At 51.9% G+C, this 6,000-nt stretch overlaps 1 long non-coding RNA gene across 1 annotated transcript in view; it reads right to left on the bottom strand.

The window, feature by feature from the left end:
* Window positions 1-1,173: 1,173 nt before the first annotated feature.
* The window catches only part of LOC142603514 (uncharacterized), a 129,249-nt gene continuing 124,422 nt past the window's right edge, over window positions 1,174-6,000 (bottom strand). The window contains exon 3 of the long non-coding RNA XR_012837461.1: window positions 1,174-1,270. This is a non-coding gene — a long non-coding RNA (uncharacterized LOC142603514). The remainder of the gene's footprint in view (window positions 1,271-6,000) is intronic.

Genomic DNA, 6,000 nt, shown 5'->3' with positions numbered 1-6,000 from the left:
CTTGGAGCTCCCTTGCTGGTTTGATTTTTGCCATTTTGAGCTTTTAAGATGTAATTACTCCTGTCAGCTCAAAATCCTTCCTACATTTCAACGCAACCACCCTTGTGCTTAAATTGTTAGCTACAAGGTAAACTGCAGATAGCCTGCTACCTTTTTTGGGTACAGTCAGGTGAAATTGGACCCTCCGTTTCTTCTGAGGAGATGAAGGCAGCATTACCAGGCGGATCCTCAGCTTGCAGGCAGCCTCCCTAACAGGCAAGGAGGCTCCAGGGTGCTGGGCCTATGGAGAACATCAATCACCTCATACCTCGGAGGCACAGCAACAGCATGCCACAGCTTTGGTTACCTCAAGTTTTTAATGTTATTTGAAACTTAATCCTGTTCTCACAAAATAACGGGAAAATCTGACTGACTTCACTGGAAAGCAACCCGTCTGCGCCTTTTCTCCACAGAACAGAGTTTTCCTTCCAGAGTAAAACACTTGAGGGTGCAGAGGATGGCTGGGGGCTCGATCGTAATGGAGTCCCAAGGGAAGAGGGCAGTGTCAAAGCAGAGAGGGCGCATCCCCGCCCCGGGCCATACCGTGCACTGGGCAGCAGCGAGCTCCTACGCTCTCAGCTCCGGGCGGCGGCTCCGGGCCCGGCGGGCCTGAGGCAGCAGCGGCCCCGCTCTGAGGAGAGGAGAGAAGAGGAGGCTCCGCGCGCCCGTGCGGAGAGGCGGGCGGCGGGACGCCGCGCCCTGGCACGAGCTGATCAATCTTCAGCTGTGTAATTGATTCTAATGAACTCGGCTTTCTGTCTCCGTGCGCTAATGACCGCCCGAAGTCAGCAGCGGGCTCCGGCCGCGGCTCCTCGGCCGCCGCTCGCAGCGCCCGCCCTGGCCGGACCGCCAGCCTCCCCTTTAACCTTTTCCTCTCTGCACAATTAATTGAGATATATTTTATACTTGATATGTTGTAAAATTAATGCCTAATTTATGTAATTAGTCAATTAACTATAATTCTAACATATGGTGCCAAATGCCCAGAAGGTGTTCTTGTTTCCCAGGTACTTATTTTGATGTCATGAAATGCAGCTAATTAATTTTACATGCATATTAATTTCGGATCTATTTAGCGGCTCCCTTTGTGAAGGCAGATTTAATATTTGTCTTTCTAACCTTTTTGGGCAAATTCCACACTCGGTGTAGAAATGGAGGTGACTTTTTAAACGCATTTCCATCGGTCTCCCTTTCCTCTGTGGAGCCTCTGCTGGCATCGGGTCGATCCCTCCTGTGTGAAGATGCACAAGAGCTGATTATTTATAGCTTCCCGCGCATCCATAACTGTCGCAAGATACGGCTATTGAATTTAAATCCGATTAATATTTAATATTAAACATTTCTGAGGGAATTTTTGTTTGTTTTTTGCAAAGCACAATATCCCACGGACATTTTTTTAAACAGCTGCTCTTAATACAATGCTCCTTAGAAAAATTATGAGAATTCAAGCATTGCCTAATTAGAAAATGAGCGTAATCCTTCTCGCTGCCTTCCGATCCTCACAGTTCTCCTGTTTGAGAAACTGCGAGCTCCCTGCCAGCGCGCCCCGGGAAGCACGCCCCGCTCTCCCCAGCGAAACAGCTCACATCACACCCCGGGCTCTTTTGGAAAGAGATCGCCTTCGATTTTGTCCGGAATACTAGCGAAGAGGAGATTATTCCTCTTCTTTCTGTAGTTTGTGCAGAGATTAAGGGGTTAATCGCACCGTGGGCTTTCCCGCTCCCCAGATGTTGAGAAAAGGTTTAAGTAGAAAAAAAAAAGATGAAACCCGCAGTCTGCGCCTCAAATTCCCAGCGATACCCTTTTCCCTTTGCTCCAGCAGCACTAATTGCCGCATTATATTTATCTCTGGGGTGAGGGGAGACGAAAATGCACCCGGCGGAGGGGTGCAGGGCCGGCGGGGGCAGCGGGCAGCGCGGCGGGCGGGTGCGCTCCCGGTGCCCGGCCTCCCGCCAACCCCGGGGAACCGCCTTCCCGCGGAGCGGCAGGGCAGGACAGGAGCTGGCTTTTTAAGACGTCTACGCGAGTGCTGTGGCGTCATAAAACTTTTATCCCCCTTTCTGGATAAATTAATGAGCAATTTAATTAATAAAATCAGAGAGTAGCGTAAGTGCTATGATAATGAAGTTAAATGAGCGCGCAGTAAAATATTCACTAATCCAGCACATTGGCAAATGCCCCCTTAATTCTGCTTAGCACTAAAAGGGTTTTGAGCACCATAATGAGATTCCTCTGTCTGCTAATTAATTGACACTCTCCTGAATATTCATATGTGCTAGCACCAATACGTTCCTAATTGCACCGTGGAATGGATCTCAGAGGAAAGTAAATCGCCATAGACTTAATTAAAATAATGTATGCCAGATACAGCTCGCTGAAGATGAGACATTTGCCATCAAGCGGTGTAAGAAAGTGGCACCTGGTTTGTAGCGAAAAATGAGAAGAAAATCTTTATCCCTCCCAAGGTGAAGTCAGCAGGGGCTGCGAAGTGCCAGGCTGTGCAGCCTCAAGATCTGGAAGCGAAACTTCGCCTTCAAGTGCCGATGTCAGTGCGCGGCCCGCCAGGGCGGCGCGGGAGCCCGTCTGCAGGCTGCGGTGCTGCGCACGGAGTAAGCCAGCCCCGCAGTTCAAAGCACGGGGAGCGAGCTTTACACGGCGAGGTGGCAGAAATCTGGTCAGGGATGCCCTCTACAGAGGCGTTCGGGGAAAACCGTTTGTCTCCGCCGAGGGAGGGGAGGAGGGGGAGGCAGGGAAGGAGGGAGGGAGCAGCCACATTTGTAAACTTTTCCTTGAGGGGAATCCGGTGCCTTTGAAGCTCAGTCTCTGAATGGATTGTTCTTTGCACCTCCAGACTAATACTGTGAGCTAATATTGTACATTTAAATTGTTCTGCTGTTAAAAGCGTGGCAAGTTGCACTGAGAAACGAGTGCCTGCCGCTGCCTGGCCGCGGCCTTCGCCTCCCGCGCCGGGGGAGCGGGCGGTGGCTGCGCCCGCCGCGTCCCGGGGCTCGCCGCAGCGGGCAGGCTGCGCCCAGGCCCGCGCACCCCCCTCTCTCACTGAAAGCAGACGTAAAGCGCTTCGCTAGGTCTCTTCCTTCCCTACCAGCTCAGGAAACGAAAAGAAAAATTTGTTTCGTGGAAAAGACAGCTTTTAAAAAAAAATCACCACAGGTTAGAAACTAAAAAGAGTTTATTTGAAGGCATACAAATGCATATTTATTATACACATGTAGGCATTAACAATGTAAATTACACCGCCAGCACTTGCTGGTTGTTTATTCATTAGATCTTTAGAAAATCTACATTGCCTGCAGATAGCGGGATGATAATGTGAAATACACAAGCAGTTTACCCCGGCAGCTCCGCCCAGCTCCGCGCGGGGCTGCCAACAGGTCCGCGGGGCCGGGTGGCTGCCCGTCGCCGGCAGGGAGCGGCGGGCCGGGCTCAGGGCCGGCCCCGGCTCCTTCCCGCTACCGGAGGGGGCTTCTTCAAAGTGTAACTCTGCCTCGACGAGACAACGGTCGGGCCGACTGAAAATGCCGTCACCCAAAGTACAGAGCAAGGGGTTTACAGGTCGTGGTCCAAGAGAGAGCAAACTTACAGAGGGCAATACTTTCTAGCAGAAGAAATGCAAGGGTGGGGGTCTCCCCTGAACGACAGAGCAGACATCTCGCTCTCAGAGCTCAAAACACTGTCATTCGCAACGTCTTTTATTCCCTTGGAAAATCGTTTCTAGCCAAAGAAGGAAAAAAAACCCCAAACGCTATCAAATTCTTTCCTCTTTAGCTGATTAAATGCTGTATGAGTAGGGTATCGCTCGATAATAAAGACAGAGAAAAAATATAAGGGAAGCAATCGCTGCAGGGAAATCTTTTCTAAAGTTAGATCCAAAGAACCTCTTCCAGGAATGAAATATTAAAGAAGGTTAATATGTTTTTTGCTGCAGAGCTGAGGGTTGATGGGAAGATGGGAGCTTTGCTCGCGTCGTGAGGGTAGCAGGCGGGGAGCTGAGGCAGACGGAGGAGATCAACAAACGTAAGGAAGCGCTGGAAGCCGCTAGCCTCGGAAAATAGCCAGCGCTTCGCCTGCAACTGCCAGGCTGCCCTGTCTCACTCCTGCCCTCCCCTTCCCTTCCCCTGCACGGGCGCCGAGCGTGCGGGGCTGCGCGGTGCCATGCGGTGCGATGCGGTGCGGTGCGATGCGCTCCACCGCGCCCCCGCCCGCGCCCTGCCCCGCGGAGAGCGCAGGCCAGCGCCGAGCCGCCGCCCGCGACGCTCGCAGCCGCGCCAAAGCCGCCCGAGCCGCGGCCCGAACCGGCCCGCCGGGCCCGCGGGTCCCGCTCGCCCTGGGGTGCGCGCTGGCCCCGGCCCCGCAGCACGGGGAGGTGGTGGGCAGCCCCGCTGCTTTTCGGGAGATACAGGGTGGCCGAGGAAGGCACTGCCCCCATCCCGGCGGCCGCCTTCCCAGTGAGAGACGGGCCGGGGCTTCGCATGTGGGCGAGCGCCGGGGGGCTCTGGCGGGCGGTGCTGTCCCGCCCCGCAGCGGAGCGGAGCGGGGCCCGACCGGGCCGCGGGGGCGGGGAGACCCCACTCAGGAATTGTCTTGCCTGTCCCTGGGCAGCTTGGTGGGTGGCAGCCGGGCGGGCGGCGTGGGGAGGGGGCGCTGCGGCAGGAAGGGAACGCGCAGAGCCCCGGCGCCCACACACTCACACCGGCCCACCCTCCCCACGGCGCCGCGGCTCTACGCCTGTAACTTACGGATCTGTTTGCAAACATGCCCCCTGCCAACGGGGAGAAAAACACAAGCATTCAAAGTTCTGACCCTAATTAAATCCCGGCTCGTTAAAGACTTCACACAATGGAGGAAGATGTTTCTCTTAAAGTTTGCCTGAGCCTGCATTCCGCGAGCGGTTATTACCTTCGCTTTTAAAGAGGGGAAATAACCGTAACGTGCGCGCCATTATTCTTGTGGATATGCAATTTAAAATCATCGTCAATTGTCATAAAAACCATTTCACAATGTTTGGCTAAGTAATAACTTAGTCATTTAAGGGTGGTTTTGCCCGGCGTCACAGACATGCAATTCAGGGAAGAATTACACTGCTTATGGATTTTGTACCGCAATTCTGACCGCAGCGAGAAGGGGACTCAGCCTTATTTTTTTCTTTCTGTTTTTGTAGGGAACACCAAGACAAGAGCAGACTGTGGGAGAAAGCGTGAGCGAGACGAGCATGGCTTGGAAAAAAGCTGATGATTAAAAATCAAGTTTATGAAACGGATTGATTTGGAAAGAAGAGTCCTAAAAAAAAGAAAGAAAGAGAGAGAGAGAAAGAAAGGAAAATCAAGTTTGCTCCACCCAGCTATTAACCAAAACACAATACCTTTTTCTGGGTGGTACTGCACAGAAGTTGATTCAGTTTTGACAATGTTGTTTAGCTATCATTTGCTATTTTGAATGAATGGGAGCAATCCCCCTTTTTACAACAGTTGTTTCCTATTATGGAGAGGTGCAGCAGTTGAGGGCAGACATGTGAAAGTGGCTGTTTGATTCCCTTTTTCATCCCCCTGACCCTGCCTTTGTCCCTCCTCACCCTGGGAATGTCACGCCTCACTACTTCACTTTGAGATGCTCTAGAAAGTGGCTTTGTTATTCCCTTTTAGACATACACGAAATTGTTCTCATTCCCCCTGCTGTAAAAGATACTTCAAATTGGGACTCGGTTCACAAGTGCAATGCAATTTGGCTTAGCTCAACCTTTGTTCTGCTTGTACAAATGACCAAACAGTGCACACATTATACAGTTGATCTACTGCTCCCTTTACACCAGAGTTAGGGGCTGGGAGAAAAGCAAGTTAATCCCTTCAATACTAAGGTGGCATTTTCAATATTTCCTACAATGCAAAAAAGAGAAGAGAGGGCAGCTTGAAATGCGACATTTATTTAAAAGGGAAGATTAAAAAG

This window comes from Balearica regulorum, chromosome 12 (genome assembly GCF_011004875.1).
Source record: "Balearica regulorum gibbericeps isolate bBalReg1 chromosome 12, bBalReg1.pri, whole genome shotgun sequence".
Classification (NCBI taxonomy): Eukaryota; Metazoa; Chordata; class Aves; order Gruiformes; family Gruidae; genus Balearica; species Balearica regulorum.
This window is presented reverse-complemented; position numbering and strand designations above follow the sequence as displayed.